The sequence below is a fragment of the Benincasa hispida genome, chromosome 1 (assembly GCF_027475165.1).
Source record: "Benincasa hispida cultivar pf3 chromosome 1, pf3_genome.v1.1, whole genome shotgun sequence".
Taxonomy (NCBI): Eukaryota; Viridiplantae; Streptophyta; class Magnoliopsida; order Cucurbitales; family Cucurbitaceae; genus Benincasa; species Benincasa hispida.
Window position 1 is genome coordinate 44,455,125 of NC_143478.1, and position 17,009 is coordinate 44,472,133.

Sequence of the window (17,009 nt, forward strand, 5' to 3'; positions counted from 1 at the left end):
CCAAAACCCTTTCAAAACCCCAAACTTTCGTACCATCTACTCGAGCAGAACCCTCTACCACAGTTAAGTCGACGCGTCAGTATGCGTCTAAATGGCCTGCCTCAACATCTTTTGCATGACCCTATAGAAAACCTGCCCCACCACCAACTATTTCAACCATCACCCCCTCTAATCTTAACGCATGACCAAAGCCCAGAGGACCTCTGCACTGCTCCATCGCCAGCCATGCGTCCATTGGCTCCCCTCTCAATTGAACCCTTAGCCACGATTTTTCCCTTTGAAGGGGACCAAACCAACCAAACCATCCAACCATCATTGCCTATCATTGTATCCTTACCTTGTTCGCCATATACCTCTACTGCCACCCCACCTACCACACCATTCAAACCTACTAGCAACCCATCAAGCTCTAAATGTCTTACGTTAGAGCAAAACCCAACCGACCCCAAAGAACTGGCTCGTCAAGATGAGCAGAAGGTATTCAGATCTATCTTAGCCAGTTTAGACCAGAGGCAAATGGACGAAATAGACCAAATGATGTGTCCGGACCAAGGCAAAGCATCAGCCAAGGTGATAGATGAGGCTGATCATTATGCAATTATGCTTGAATTGTTGGGGTTGATGTCCTAAATCTCGTCGGGTCTTGTAGTTTGTAAACATTTGTATGAAAAAACACTTTGTGATTGATAATATGAGATATTTTATTCACATCAGTCTATGAAATATGAGATATTTTAGTTGCATTAACCACAAACCTATAAACTAAGATCCCTGGTTATTGTTGTAACTTAAGCATGTATGTGGAGACATACAAGTGGATCGTGCCTTAAGTGATAACCTAAATGATCTGTAGTTTATGGATAAAGGAAGGAAACCTTATCCTGATGACACTACAGATTCAACCTGCTTTTTAGATGCTACAAGTGTTGTAAAGTGCTACAAATGATATGATCCTGGTCATTCATGTCGAGTTATGCGAGCAGGGGTATCTTACACAAAAGAGTTTGTATAAGACCAGACCATGAAATGTTTAGTTTTGTTATATAACGCCGTTCATGATAGAGACTTTCATTTCACTAGGATGACCATAGGTAACATGACCTTAATCCTGAGTGAGTTGGGAACTCCTACCTATGAGGGTGGTCCTTTGATTTGCATGGGTGCAAGTGGTTAGATCGTCGATTCAAACCTATCACTTTGGGGATTCATCTGATTAGGGAGCTGGGAACTCAGCTACATAAGATGAAATTCACTCCTTCCCCGAAGTAGAGGCAAGTAGATATATTGCTCCCTTAAGGGCTAATTCCGAGGCTTGAACAATGTGGTGCCACACCTTCTCATGGCTTGAGAAGTTTTCACTCATAGTAGGACTATGATATATTGTTCATTAGAGGAATCAATGGTACTTAAGAAGTTAGATGTAACTACATGGGCAAAACGGACAATTGGCCTAGCTGTACCTACGAACGATTTGTGAAGGGTCATTGTATTATTGATTGGTTATATTCGATGGACACAGAAATATATCTGTAGTGCGAAGAGTGCAACTGTCGGTCTTTAGTAGAATGCCTGGCAGTTAACGGATGGTGGATATCGTGATTAAAGAGTTTAGTCAGTTATTCACGTACCGTTGGAGCTTCAAGCTACAGGTCCATGATATAATTAAATTAATTCAATTATATGTGATATAATTAATTTGATATATTAGATACATTTGTTAGAGGAATTAATATAAATATGATTTATATTAAATGCAATAAAAGAGAAAAAGAATTATGGTTTAAATATTACATATGATGTGATATTAAAACTATAGGTTATAAATATAATATTATAAATTAGTTATTATATTTATTTATAATAAAACAATTATAAGATAATTGTTTGGTGGTTTTTTTTTTCTCCTTTAACCGTTGCTAGTGGTAAGTTTTCATCAGTTTTAATAACTGAAGGATAAAAGTGAAAATAGTTTTCATTTTTTTTTTCAGAATTGCATCACATTGATCAGGTAAAAGGAAAAGCTATATGATAGCCTTTGAGAGAGTAAACAATCAAGCTCTTTGTTACTTGTTACTAGACAGTAGCTCTTCATTTGCTATACGATCAAGTATCCAACTCTATATGATAAAAGTTTCTCTTTCTTCCACTTCTCAATCGTTTTACTCGATTGTTTAGTACCTCATTCCCTCTACCAAATCCACACAGAGCCCACACCTTCTAGATTCTCATACCGAGAATACCAAGGTAGCCTCTTACTAGTGTCGAGTTGCCGTTCAAGGGTCAAGAGTAGTGTATTACTTGATTGTGTTCAAGTATCTGACAGTTCGTGATTTTTACTGGTTTTTCATTGCGTTCTGTATTTGATCGAGTTTTCTAGGACACGTGACTAGCGTTGATTGAGAGAATACTTGAAGAAGAGTTCTTCAAAGGCATGTCACTCGATTCCCTTTATTTTTAACTTGAAAGCACACTGTAATTTTCTAGATGATGCATAATTGTTGTTTGTTTGTTTGTGAACGCTTTGTTCTTTCACAATGGGTTTGGAACAATCTGCTTCCACTTAACAGTTCTCTTGTTTAAGAGTTCCTTCATGAAGAAAAGTTGGAGGAAGAAGAAAATGAGGAAAGAATGAGAGAAGTAAGCCCTGACGCATCCCATCCACAACAGTTTGATGCGAATGATGGGCCATCAAGAAGAAAAAGAAGGTTAATAGTGGATGAAGATGATGAGGATGATGAAGATGAAGAGCATATTACACCTGGCCCTATAGGTGCAATTGATAACATGACTCCGACTCAAGCACGAGGGAATTCAGTCTAAAAAAGTATAGACTTGTACGTCAAGGGAAGAAGTAAACAACCTTGCAGAGAGAATTGGAAGAAGAAGTCCGGGAACTAGCACGTGAGGCAAAACGTTATTAAGTTGGAAAAGGCAAGGTGATAGTGAGTCACCAAGGTAAGTTAAGGGAAGGAAATGCCAATTCAACGACATATTGACGGAGAAGGGATTCTTCCCAGAGCATTGTCCATTGCCCACATATATAATCGATACAGTCGATGCAATGGGCTGATGTCAGCTCTGTGTTGGCCCTACAAGAATCTAACCTAACCTTGTCTGTCGCTTCTATGGAAGTGAGTTTGATGAAAAGAGGGATGCAGCTCTTGTAGACAACACCTTAGTGTGCTTCTCTTCTAGCAAGGTAAATGAGGTGCTCAATGCAACTAATAATCTGGACGAAGAAGGCAAACACATCCTGGAACAGCCAACTACAGATGACTTAGAGGATGTGTTAAGAACAGTGGCCAAGCCTAGAAGCACATGGAAAATCTCAAGAATGGGTGTTATGATGCTAGCTCCCAGAAATCTTATACTAGACGCGAACCTATTGTTATATCTGATAAAGAACCGTATCATGCCTACAATGCATGATGAGATGGTTTTCAGAGAACGCGTCTTGGCCAGCAATTGTATCATGCAGCGCATTCCCCTTGATAATGGAAAATAATAGTGGAACCAATCAAGGCTGTCAAGGGGAAGCCACGCGTCCACCTATACTTCCCGTGGCTTATTTGCGCGCTTAGTGAACATATAGGCATCCCTATGGAGGATGACTACGAAAAGGTCGATGGTGACATGGACATTAAGTTGATTAGGCATTTTCTCCGTGGCTCACCTAACCAACCTGCTTTACCTCCTAAAACTATGACAGAAGGACCTCGATCCTCTAAACACGCTATAAAAAGAAGAGGTGTCCAAGAAGTTGAACATAGCGATGATGCTTCCATGATTGAGTAAGAATCCTAACCGAAGCTGACATTGGAACATGAAGAAGCTTACCTCAACTTGAATCTTCCTATCCATGCCACGACTTTGCCCTCACAAGTCAATGAACTACTTGATCCAATAAATCAAACTGATATGAATGAAGATCAAGTTGGTGAGACCTATAACCCCTGCCCTTCTCCCTTAGGATCCCTAACTTTGCCCTCCTTCATTCCTCCATCCACTATTTATGAACCAACTGGGTTAGGAACAAACAATGCAAAGCATTCAAAAGATCATATTTGGGAAACGCATAAGACCCATGCCTCACTTTGAGCACATACCAACATGGATGAGCTAAAAGAGTTCATTCAAGATCAAATCTGAAGGAACTCTTATTCAAGAGAATCATTGAGTGGAAACAAGATCGTTCCAAACCCATTGTGAAAGAATAAAACATTTACAAACATACAAGAACAGTTATGCATTATCGAGTAAATTACACCATGCTTTTCATTTTTAAAAATAACTAGGATCGAGTGACATACTTTTGAAGAACTGTTCTTATCGTATTCCCTCGATCTACACTAATCAGGCATCCCTGCAAACTTGATCACGAGCATAAATGCAATGAACAACCAATGAATTCTCAAACTGTCAGGTCCTCGAACCCAATCGAGTTGATCCTCGACCCTCGAATAGCACCATTCGACACTACCACTCGATTACCATGGTATTCTTGGCGTGAGAATCCAAGAGGTATATGCTCTGTGTGGATTTGGTAGAGGGAAGAAGGAAGTGTACGATCGAATAAATGGTAGAAAGGTTTAGTCTATTGTATAGACACTGTGTACTCGATCATTTAGTAATGAGAAGCAATCGTCTAGTAAACTCGTTCGTCATTTACTCTCTCAAAATTGCTATCGTATAGCTCTCTATTTTGACTCGATCGATTGTGATGTGCGTTTTGCAAATCATTAAAAAATGAAAATAATTTTCACTTTTTATTCTTTAGTTATTAAAACTGAAAATAACCTACCACTTCACGCACGGTTAAAGGAGAAACCAATCACAATTATCATATAATTATTTTTTTATTATAAATAAATATAATAACTAATTTATCATATTATATTTATAACCTATAGTTTTAATATCACATCATATGTAATATTTAAACTATAGTTATTTTCTCGTTTATTTAATATAAATCATATTTATATTAATTCCTCCAATTAATGTATCTAATACATCAAATCAATTATATCATATATAATTGAACCAATTTAATTATATCATATATAATCAAATTTCCTCTTGTTAATCTGAACACTTCAAATTAACCCAAAAACAGATTCTCAACTTAAATCCATTAAGCTACCAAGGGGACCTTGTGGACCTATAGCTTGAAGCTCCAATAGTATGTGAATAACTGACTAAACTCTTTAATCACGATATTCACTATCCGTTGACTGCCAGACACTCCACTAAAGACCGATAGCTACACTTTTCGCACTACAAATATATTTCTGTGTCTATTGAATATAACCAATTAACCGTATGATAACCTTTCACGGATCGCTCGTAAGTATAGCTAGGCCAATTTACCATTTTGCCCCTATAGTTACATCTAACTCCTTAAGTACCATTGAATCCTCTAATGAACAATACATCATAGTCCTACTATGAGTGAACACTTCTTGGGCCATGAGAAAGTGTGACACCACATTGTTCAAGCCCCGGAGTTAGCCCTTAAGAGAGCAATATATTTACTTACCCTTGCTTCGAGGAAGTTGTGAATTCCGTTTTGTGTAGTTGAGTTCCCAGCTCTTCAATCAGACGAATCCCCAAAGTGGTAGGTTTGAATCGACGATCTAGCCACTCACACCCGTGCAAATCAAAGGACCGCCCTCATAGGTAAAAGTTCCCAACTCACTCAGGATTAAGGTCATGTTACCTACGGTCATCCTAGTGAAATGAAAGTCTCTGTCATGAACAACATTACATAACGAGACTAAACATTTCATGGTCCGATCTTATACAAACTTATTTGTATAGGATACCCCCGCTCGCATGTCTTCACATGAATGATTAGAATCAGACCATCTTTAGTACTTTACAACACTTATAACATCTACAAAATGGTTCCTATTCGTTGTGTCACCAAGATAGGGTTTCTCTTTTTTATCCATATACTACATACCATTTAGGTAATCACTTAAGGTAGGAACCACTTGTATATCTCCACATACATGCTTAAGTTACAACGATAACCAGGGATCTTAGTTAATTGGTTTGTGGTTAATGCAACTGAAATATCTCATATTTCATAGACAATAGTGAAGAAAATATCTCATATTATTACATCATAAATGTTTGTTCATACATGTGTTTACAAACTATAGGACCCTACGAGATTTAGGGCATCAACCCCAACAAAATCAGACCACTGGCCGTGTCCATAGAGGCACTCCAAATGCAGATGAAAACTTTGTAGCGCCAGAATGTTGTATTAAGAGATTATATACACCAACAAATGCAGAGAATTCAGGACCAGTTCAACTTTAAACCAAGTCCTAATGGGGATGTTCGCCTTACCCCCTCTGCCTGCCCACCTGGTTAATCCCTTACGTTTCATGGATGAAAACCCTGCACCTGAACATAGGGATAATGCACTAACTCAATAGGAATTTGGGGGTGTTGGTTGTGTCTTATGAATTTAATTAATCTTTTGTAAGAGTTAGTTTTATATGTGTGATTCTATGCCTTTTCCTTTAAGTATTGAATGAAACATTTTCATCTTCATCCTTGCATTTGTCCTGTGTTTTTCTTTCTTGATTCTTTGATTGTCTTCTTATCTTATGCTCTAAATTGATACCTCGATGATATTATTAATGTAAAATCTACATGTCTAGAGTTAGGCGTTAGAAAAATCAAGTCTGAAACTTTTTTTTTTTAAAAAAAAATCAAGCATATGTTCTATCTTCAACGCATTGAAGCCTCAACTCAAACCTTCTCTTGAAAATCTGAAAGCATTTTTATAATTCTCTTTTAGCAATGGGGACCTTGCTAATCTCCAAAATTTGGGGGTAGGAGAGGTCCGAGTTGATGCGTTCCCATAAAAAATAAATAAATAAAGAAGTTATTATTGGACATAATAAGCAAACTCCTCTGTCAGCACTTTATAAGAGAAAACTCTAACCACCCTTCAATGAACTCTCTGCAGTGATCGTGTAGCAAACTGGTGTGCGATCTTGTAGCAAATACTAAAAATGAGTGATTTTCACATTTTTGAGCCTTTTATAATTTTTTCTAATGAGAACTATGTAAAATAAACCTAGGTTGAAACTTTTTATGTTTTACAAGTCCCTTAAAGTCTTAGAAATGGATTATCCATCTCATATTTTCGTTGTCACCTCGAAAGACCCCTTATTGGCTTGGGAGCAACTTTTAGTGCCGGAGAGTAAGACTAACAGGTTAAGGAGGCTTGTCTGGTAGTGGGTGCAAGAAAAGGGTTGGTAATTACTGCCGTCACATTCTCTTCTAAATTAAGAGGGTATTCTCGGAGGGGGTGTGATAGATATAATATTAAGAGCAACATTATATGCAAAAGTATCTTCAATAAGTACATTAGTTCTATGACACCCCTTCCTAAATTACTCATCAAACCTGCAAGGAGATGTGACCGCAACAGTTACCATCCCTCTTGCTGGTACTTACTCCCTACTAACCTGCTTAACCTGACTTAGAACCTTGAAATGCATATATATACTCAACCATCAACATAGGACAAATGACAATCATTAACAAAGTTCTACATTACTCTTCATTAATACAACCTATAAACTTTACATAAGCAGTAAGCCAAACGCACTCAACTAGTCCCTACATGACATAATACACGTGCACTCGTGAGGGCAAGCCATAATGAAGTTAAGTATCCAAGACCAACGCATCCCAACTCCATTATCTAAGCTTCAGAAAAACACAATCATCTTTGAACGCATAAATGCTTAGATATGAGTTCAGTTGGAAGGGCACTCACTTGTAGTTGGATGCTCGCATGACACCCGTGTAGGGCAAGCCAAAACGAAGGTGGGTCACCTGAATCAACGCATGAGTGGTCCTAAACAAATATTTTCCTTTACAAGAGTAGCATCTAATGCATTACTAGTTTAAAAGATGAGAATGTTTTGGGAAACAAAAGAAGTTTCTAACAAAATGCTTGTTGCATTCGAGATAAGATATATATTTTTTTTTTAGAAAAGAAACCAACCTATAATTTTTCAAATGCCAACCTTAGAATACTTATAAGTTAGCATGATGCGAGATGAAGCCAACACATTAAGATGATGGAAATATGATAAGGAATTATTTTAGGAATACTCGAGGACGAGCATTGTTCAAAATTTGGGGGTGTGATAACTTGTAGAAATACAAGTTATTGTCTCTCAAAAGTTAGAACAATTAAGATTCTTAATGATGAAAGCACATTTGTCTTAAAGGAAAACATATGGAATTTCTCAAACACCACTAGCCATTACAAAAGCATACTTTTTGATAAAACTGCTTCACTAACACATCTTATTGCAGGATTTCAAGAAAATTTGCTAAGTGTCGCAGGCTAAGCTAACGCAAAGACATGCGTCCAAAGTTGGCCAATGCAGATAAGATACATTGGTTTGTTCTTTTCCCGTCAAATCACCACTTGCAAGTATGGGTATCTGACTGTCGGCATCTGAAAAGCAGCTAGACTAGCAGATGACTGAACTAGCCAATGGCAGACAACTCATTGTAAAGACAGTTTCGTTATTTATTAAATCGTGAATTCGATCCATCACTTTTGCCTTTGCTTACATTCTATTGTGTGATAGACGTGTTTATGACTTGTTGCGTGCTTAATTTATGAAGCTTTAATAATTTTGATAAACTAGTTGAAGTTACAACTCAGCTAAAACTATTTGAGAGAATAGGATAACTAGAAACGCATTGGGTCAGGATGCATAATAGATTTAGAGATAAAAATACTTGTGTTTCACTTATTTTTGTAACCAACACATGCACCCTAGAAATAGAAGCATATGTGACATTCGCATTGAGAAATGTTGAATAATAAGATCAGAAAAACAGAAACCTAATGCATCTACATACATTTGGTTTGTAAACAAGCATCCCTGTCATCTTCATTTTTGTAGGATTATATCAGCATACAGTGGAAGAAACAAGGTTCAATAAGCATTCTAATTTATTAATTTTGGCTATAAATAAAGAATTCTCATACAATAATAAAAGAGTTTTAAGTCATTTTGATGCATTGGTTTATCATGCGATGATCATACAAGTTTCCTAACAAAGCCTAAGTATAAGCCTTCTTAGGTTCTTAGTAAGTCCAGGGTCAAACACAGGGACTATTAAATAGATGTGCGACGGACTCTCTGATTCTATTACGGTGGTGATAGAGAAGTAGATGTGTTTTGATTTAGACTTTCCTATGCGATGGAGTTGAACACGGAGTGATGAAAGCATAGTGTTATAACAAGTATGCGATGAAGGGTTGAGAAGAGATTTATCTAACATTTCTCAAGATTGTGTACAAGTCATGCGATCATGCTATATTCAAATATTAGTACTACATTTCTCAATGCATAATGCCACATTTCCTATTTATAGGACGCATGCGATGTGTATGGAAAGCAGCAGATAGAACTTATTTCTAAGTCTCCACTCTTGCTTATGCGATCTAATCTGACTCTCTCAAGCCTAGATGCTACCTTTAGACTACTCTTTCAAGTACTTCCAAATGATGAATGACGCACATATAAGACAAGATGATCGCATAAAATTCATAGCTTAAGTCATGCTAGCTAAGTATTTCTCAACCCATTCACAAATTTAGTTACTCATGCATGGTATAGAGAGACTGAACATAAATCGAAATGAAGTTTCCATTTTTGCAAATAAAGTGGTGAGTACAAAACAACAAATGGATTGAGAAATAACAAGCCAGGTAAGTGATGTCTTGCTTTCCATGGCCTTTTACACTGTTTTTTATCACTTCAACTCTGTTCCGATTTCTGGACTCTTGCTCGAGCAAGGGTTGGACGTCTCTCCTTCGTATTGTTTTCCGACAGTCTCTCCACCTTTCCGAAAATCGATTTCTTTCCAAGGATTCCCTTCCTTCAGCTTCGCCTCACCTTTTCGCTTTCTCTATGTAATCCCTTCTCTCTCTGGTAGCATTGGGTATTTATAGATTTCAAGTTGAAGCAGCTCTTCTTACTAATATTTGCAAAGATGGGTAGCATTAATTTCCCTACTCTGTTGTGTCATCTAAAAGTCACCGGAAGTTCAATGTACTTGCAACAGTATGGTTTTTTTTTAACGACTGTCAACTTTTTTTCGAAATTGATCGTTATCAACTTTACGTCCCATCATGATTTATTATGTTGTCGCCTTTATGTGAGGTCTTTATGCGATCGCTTTTGAGAAACTTCTTACGATCGCAAACTCAAGCGCGCTGTCGCATTGTGCCCTTGGATCGAAATTTCTTATGCGCCATCGCATTATACCTGCACAGAATAGGAAAATTAACTACTTTTATGCGATGAGCATTAGCGATCGCAATTTCTTTTAGTTTGGCGCTTTCAAACATAATATTTCCTATTTTACCATCGCTTTCTCCCATTTTTAATAATTTGAGCTTTAATAACTTGTATTTCTACTAGTTATCACACCTTCAAATTTAAAACAATGCTTGACCTCAAGCATAAACTAAAGATTTCTTAAAGTTTTCAATCGCCTTCACCTTGCCTAGGCTTTTCAAGGTGCTCTATTCAAATTGCTGAACCAATGCCTTCTTAATTTCTATCCTAATCTCTTCCTAAAAATATTTCCAATCTTTAGGGACCGCGAGCTTAATCTTCAAAAGAATATTTACCCATTTCCAGGACATCGCATGATTTATTTCAAACTATATCAAACCGAGGTGTTCAAGTGATTTGACCCTCGCTTGATTTAGATATTCGTTTTGTGATCTTGCGCTAATCTGAGTGCCCAACCTTTGTTTCTACTTGCCTCCACGGGTGTTATGCGGACATCCAACTACGAGCAAGATGCCTTTTTTAGTCAAAACTCATGCCCATCTCTTTATTTGGCAGCGAAGTTGCGATCACTTGGCTTTTGTGTTGATCACGATTCCTACCTTCGCTTGCCCCCACAGGTGTCATGAGGACATCCAACTACGAGCAGGATCCGATCTCAACGTTTTTTTAATTTTTTTTAAATATATATTTTTAAATATATTTTTTTAAAAATCGAAATGAAGTTTTAAAAATAACAAGGTTGAAAATAACATTACTGAAAGACATTGCTGAAGGACGAAATAATTCATGCGATGGACTCAGAAAATTTCGTAAAAATAGTTTTGAAGGAAAGCTGGTAGACCACTAAATTTTAGAAATGTTTCGTGAATTGATTGTCCGGAAATTAGTTTGACTTTAGTGCATGCGGTAAGAAAAGAAGCATAAATTTCATCATTGAAGTCATAATGGGCAAGGGGTGAATGCGATGACCAAATAAAGCAATAAGAAATTCAGGATTGAGTCAAACGAAAGAGGATGCGATAGTAGAATTCAGCAATATTAATTTGAAAATGAGAAGTGCAAAAATTGAAATAAGATAAGGCAAGGGCACAAACACCAAATTTAATTTTTCGCGCACATCATTTTGATCGCGTCCTTTCCTATGATGGGCTGATTCTTTGATTGTGATAGGCTGATTGAACCGTTCACGTATTTTGAGGTCATTGCATTGCTCCATCTCAATTGTTTACTATGATTAGTGTGATGAATATCAAGAAGATTAAAAGTATGAAAGAAAGAGTTGGCAATCATAAAGAGTAGTAACCATGCAAAAATTAACATAGATTCTTGAAAGAAAAACAAAAAGGATACTAAAAAAGGATATACTTCGTCACTGATGAATGTGTGTCGCTTATAATCGCAGGAACTGAGTGTTTCTTCTTTATTCTGGTTTACTCAAGTCAATGGACGTTTTCTCACGTTGGGAATCTCCTCCATGATCATCTTTACACTTTGTCCATTTACCTTAAATCTGTTGGACCCATCTTCGTCTGTCAATTCTACCGCTCCATGCGGGAATACTTCCTTAATTATGAATGGCCTGGACCAACGCGATTTCAATTTTCCAGGAAAAAGTCGCAGCCTAGAATTGAGCAGTAATATTTTCTGACCTACCTGGGGATTTTTCTCACAAAGACGCTTATCGTGCCATCACTTCGTGCGTTCTTTGTAAATTTTGGAATTCTCATATGCCTGTAATCTCTATTCGTCCAACTCTAGTAGCTGAAGTTTTCTTTCTTCCCCTACAGCCTTATGATCAAAGTTAAGCTTCTTAACTGCCCACATCGCCTTATACTCTAGTTCCAATGACAGATGAAAAGCCTTTCCAAACACCAACGCATACAATCACATACCTATGGGTGTCTTATATGTAGTTCTATATGCCTACAAGGCATCGTCAAGTTTCATGGCCCGATCCTTCTGCGATGGATTCACCACCTTCTCTATGATTGACTTGATTTCCCTGTTAGAAACCTCTGCTTGTCCATTTGTTTGGGGGTGATATGTGGTGGCACTCTTATGGTGGACATTATATTTGATCAATAGTTTGCTAACAACGTGATTCACAAAATGGGTCCCTTCATCACTTATCATGGCACATGGAGTGCCAAAACGAGTGAAGATGTTTCTCTGTAAGAACTTAGAGATTGTTGCCGCATCATTTAAGCGCATAAAACAACTTCAATCCATTTGGAAACATAGTTAATGGCTAATAGAATGTTTTTATGACCATTTGATGATGGAAATGGTCCCATGAAATCTAGATCCCAGATGTCGAATAGTTCCACATCTAATATGATGTTCATTGGCATCACATTTTTTTTTTCTTCTGAAATGCTTTTAGTGCATTGGCACTTATCGCATTTCACGGAATATTCTTGTGCGTCCTTAAATAGAGTGAGCCAATAATACCCACATTGCAAAACTTTTGCCACTATGTGTTGTCCCCCAAAATGCCCTCCATAGGGTGATTCATGACATTGAAAAAGTATGCACTGGAAAGTTGTCTCTGGAACACAGAGTCTCAATATCTGGTCTGGTCCCTTTTTGTAGAGATTTGGCCCGTCCCAATAGTAAAATTTGCATTCATGAATGAGCCGCTTCTTTTGATGGGATGTGTAGTTTTCAGGAAATTGTTTGCAGACCAAGAAGTTGACAATATCTGATACCAGAGTAGTTCTTCAATTTTAAGCAACTGCTCATTAGAAAATAGGGCATTCACCTCCGACTGGATTCGATCCACTTCAGGATTCTCTAACCTCGACAAATGGTCAGCGACCTAGTTCTCTGTTCCCTTTCGGTCGATTGTTTCCATATTAAATTCTTGGAGTAAAAGAACCCATCGGATTAGTCTAGGCTTCGCATAGTTTTTAGTCTTTAAATATCTTATCGCTGAGTGATCTGTGTGGACTACAAGTTTTGATCCCAACAAGTAAGGTGTGAATTTTTAATTGCAAAAATTACCGCTAAAAGTTCCTTCTCGGTGGTTGTGTAATTCATCTGCGTGGAGTTCAATGTTCTGCTAGCATATGCGATAGGGTGTAACATTGTCTTTACTTTTTGTCCTAAGACTGCCCTCATCGCATATCCGCTGGCATCGCACATCACATCGGATTGCTTTGCCCAATCGGGTGCGATCAGAATTGGCATCGTAGTCAAGGCGTCCTTTAGTGTTTTGAATGCCATGAGGTAGTGTGGATCAAAGTCAAAAGGACTATCAGCTTCCAACAATGCATTCAACGGTCGAGCTATTTTGGAGAAGTCCTTCACAAATATTCTGTAAAACCTTGTGTGTCCTAAGAAGCTCCTCAAAGCTTTCACATTTGCTGGAGGTGGAAGTTTTTTTATAGCTTCAATTTTTGCTTTTTCCACCACTAGCCCATTCTTTGAAACCTTGTGCCCAAGCACAATTCCTTCTTTAACCATGAAATGACACTTTTCCCAGTTCAGCACCAGATTAGTTTCTTCACATCTTTTCAGTATTTTCTCCAAGTTCTTCAGATAGATTTCATATGTTTGCCCATAGACTGAAAAATTGTCCATAAAGAGTTCAACTGAGTCTTCAAGGTACTCGGAGAAGATTGCCATCATACACCTTTGAAACATAGTGGGCGCATTGCATAGTCCAAAAGGCATGCGATGAAAGGCGAACGTTCCATATGGACATGTGAACGTGGTCTTTTCTTGATCCTCTGGTGCGATCATAATTTGGTTATAGCTTGCGTACCCATCAAAGAAACAAAAATAGTCATTTCCTGCTAGTCGGTCGAGCATTTGATCAATGAAAGGTAAGGGGAAATGATCTTTCTTTGTCGCAGCATTGAGTTTCTTGTAATTCATACAGTACTGCTAATCTGTGACAGTCCTCATGGGGATCAACTCATTGTTTGCGTTAGGGACTACTGTCATCCCACCCTTCTTGGAAACACATTCCACAGGGCTGACCCACATGCAACCTGTGATAGGGTATATAATACCGACATCTAACCATTTGATGATTTCTTTTTTATCAACCTCTTTCATCACAGGGTTCAATCTGCGTTGAGGTTCTATCGAGCCTTTCTGGTTTTCTTCAATCCAAATTTGATGCATGCAATACGTCGGGCTAATACCTCTAATGTCTGCGAGCGTCCATCCGATTGCTCTAATATATTTCTTTAGAATACTGACAGCGCAGTTTCTTTTTCTTTAGGTAACACAGAGGATATGATGACTGGTAAGATTTCATTCTGGCCAAGGAAAATGTACTTCAAGTGGGTTGGTAGAGTTTTTAGTTCTAGTGTAGGTGGTTTCTCTAGGGAGGGCTTCTGTGCTTTTCTTTCTTCATCCAAATTCAACATTTCTTCATTGTTCACTGTCTCTGTCATTGCATGGCAGGTTAAGGATGCTGTCACATCCTCTTTTTCTTCATTTTCTTCTTCGGACTCTCAATCTTCAATGCAAGTGTGTTCATCGTCGGAATCTGATAAGCCTTCCTCTTTTGGAAACTTCATTGCCTTGATTATATTAAACCTGAGCTTCTTTCCATTGATGCTCATTGTGATTTCTCCCTTGAGCACATCTATTTGAGCACGACCAGTAGACAAGAATGGTCGTCCCAATATGATTGGAACATCTTTGTCCGCCTCATAATCTAGGATAATGAAATCTGCATGCAGAATGAATTTGTGTATTGTTCCCAAGACATCCTTTAATTTTCCTTCAAGGTGTACCAGGGATCTATCTACAAGTTAGAGAGTCATCGTTGTGGGTGTTAGCTATCCTACATTCAATTGTTTGAAGATTGAAAGGGGCATTAAGTTTATGCTTGCCCCAAGATCGCATAATGCTTGACCAATGTAGATCCCTCCTATTGAGCAGGGTAATGTAAAAATGCTTGTGCATCTTTGGTGGGATTATAGTATTTGATTCTTGTGTTAATTCCACTGTGGTGAATTTTCCCATGCTTCTCTTCTTCGAAACAATGTCCTTAAAAAACTTGGCATATACCGGCATCTGCCCTATCGCTTCTATAAATGAAATATTGATGTGTAGTTGTTTCAATATTTCCAGGAAGTAATGATATTGACCTTCATCGTTTTGTTTCTTTTTCAGTCTTTGAGGAAATGAAGGTAGCTGTACTTTCACTGTTCCATGGTCTAGAGGCTTAGAGGTGATCACATCTTCAGGTTCCGTAGTCTTGAACTTCTTTGACTCAATTTGCGGCAACGAAGGTTGCTTCTTTGACTCGGTCTCGCTAGGCTCCTTCCTAACTTCTATCGCCACCTTTCCACTTCTTAGGGTGACTGCTTGGCAATGTTCTTTCCCTGTACTCCTTGGATTGTGTGGAAGCTCAATATAGCTAGGCAATGTCCCTTAGGGTCTGGTTTTTAGCTCTCCCGTAATTTTTCCTATTTGAATTTCCAAATTGCGGATGGATATAGCTTGGTTTTGAAGGACTGTTACATTCTTTTCGATGTATTGCTTTAACAAGTTTTCCAAGGATGATGATGGTAGTGTTTGAGAGCTGCTAGCTTGCTGTTGCTGTTGTCCGTTAGTTCTTTGGAAAAATCCTGGTGGTCCCTCTCTCTGAGCCATAGGCTGACTGCCTTATTGTTGGTTGTTTTTCCAAGAAAAATTAGGGTGATTTCGCCACCCCAGGTTGTAAGTATTTGAAAAAGTATTGTTTTTGTCAAAGTAGATCGATTGAGGATTTCGTGGACATTCCTCAACAGAATGCGATTCTTCACATGCAACACAGCTGGTGCTTGTTTGCTCTATCGCATTGACTTGCCCACTTCGAGTTCCTGAATTGTTTATTACGATGCCTTGCAACAAATTTATCATTGCATTCATCTAATTTTGCAATGATGCGATGACACCATTACTTGCATTACTTTCTCTGGGTTTTGTTCTTTGATCGCTTTCTTGCCAATCTTTGTGGTTTTTCGAGATGCGATCAAGAATGTTCTTTGCTTCATCATATGTTTTGTCAAGCAGACCTTCTGCTGCTACCGCATTGGCAACTGTCTATGATGCAGAATTGAGTCCATGATAGAAAATCTCCATTTGGAGACAATTCGACAATCCATTGTGTGGGCATTCACGTACTAGTATTTTGAATCTTGTCCATGCGTCACTGAGCGATTCATCTTCTTCTTGTTCAAAATTGTTGGTCAATTTCCTCCTTCTGACATTCTCTGTGGGAGGGAAATATTTCTTCATAAACTTTTCCACAACTTGCTCTCATGAAGTTATCTCTCCTGGTTCGAGAGAGTAAGCCCATTTTCTTGCTTTATCGCATAGTAAAAATGGAAATAACGTGAGTCGAACCTCTTATGGGGAAATATTAAGGAACACAGAAGTGTTACAAATTCCAATGAAGCTTTGTAGATGGGCGTGCGGATAATCACCACGTTGTCCTCCAAATTGTCCTATTGTTTGTATCATTTGGAACATTACTGGCTTCATCTCGATCCTTGATTCATCCAATGCTGGTCTCATGATTCCTGAGGAGAAATCATACAAATTTGGTGACGCATAGTCTTGGATGGGTCTATTGTGATTATTTGCCAGTGGATAGGATTTTCCATTATGTTGTTTTCATTTGCTACTCATTCCTCAGGTTGT